The 1,192-nt window shown below is 36.5% G+C and overlaps 1 non-coding gene across 1 annotated transcript; it reads left to right on the top strand.

Annotated features, from left to right (window-relative positions):
• Window positions 1-624: 624 nt before the first annotated feature.
• Trnal-aag lies at window positions 625-706 on the top strand. The gene has a single exon. It is a non-coding gene; the product is annotated as a tRNA-Leu (tRNA).
• Window positions 707-1,192: the final 486 nt, after the last annotated feature.

The raw sequence follows: 1,192 nt of genomic DNA, 5'->3' as shown, positions 1-1,192 counted from the left end.
CTAATCTTCTTTATTGTTTTACCGCAGGAATCATGGTTCATGTTAACAATTACCTGGTGCAACTGCTTTAAAAGTCTTTTTTTTTTTAAATGAACGATTCCTGTATTATGATGATGATGACATGGAGTATCAGCTTTAGTCGAACTGTCAGCAGAGTGTGGAAAGTGCATTAATGATATGACGTAATAGCACGAAATTAGTCAAATGTAATTATAAGTGATGCTTGTACAACCAAGCACGAGGGGTACAATGAATATATCTTGGCACTATGTAATGTAGTGTCAACGCAGCCTAGGTAACGGTTGCAACTGAAAGCTCATTTAGTTAGGCTGGATAGGAAATGCAAGAGAAACCGTCACGTAAGATAAATTTGCGAATTCTACGAATTTACGAAATTTACGAAGACTTTTTGAGGCATTTATATGATTTTCAATAATAGTGCAAGGGTCATGTTACAGTAATCACGCCGTATTATTATATACATTTTTATCAAGAATATATGGGAAAATGCATAGAACTACTCATAACACTCTCTCACAGCCTGTCTTATTTGTTTTACTCTGTATTATCACTGGCTCGGGGAGCTGCAAAATGAATTTGTATTTCATGAACGTGCATGTAGAAGGTAGCGTGGCCGAGCAGTCTAAGGCGCTGGTTCAAGGCACCAGTCTCTTCGGAGGCGTGGGTTCGAATCCCACCGCTGCCATAGCCTCTGGCACTACGGCCGTGCCTCTGCTATTTTGACCGATAAAGGAGAAGACTAAGTTTATATTAGGTATTTGTTTTTATTTTTAATGCAGTTTCTCCTATATTCGATGTGAATATAAACTACCTTTGTTAGATTAAACGTTCTACTGATTCAATAATTACACAATAACATATTCTTCAATTTCCTTCTTATACGTATATTTTGTTTTGTTAAAAAAAAATCCTATGTTCAGGGGAAAACATGATCGAACCCACAGCAGTTGCCGAGAATGAAGGCTAAACAATAAGCCTTTTATTGCATTTTTTTTCCTTTTTTTTCAATCGTGCATGTTGATGTGTTTATTTCGGCATGTTTGGAAGCGCATCCGTCACATCACTTTTTCGCTCTTTTTCTTTTTCGTCAAACGCGATGTCACTGATTGTTTTTTTGTGTGTTTTAACCGTTATTTTGTTCTTTGTTTCTCTTTCCATATTTACATTTTGC

This window comes from Penaeus monodon, chromosome 22 (genome assembly GCF_015228065.2).
Source record: "Penaeus monodon isolate SGIC_2016 chromosome 22, NSTDA_Pmon_1, whole genome shotgun sequence".
In the NCBI taxonomy this organism is placed as follows: Eukaryota; Metazoa; Arthropoda; class Malacostraca; order Decapoda; family Penaeidae; genus Penaeus; species Penaeus monodon.
This window is presented reverse-complemented; position numbering and strand designations above follow the sequence as displayed.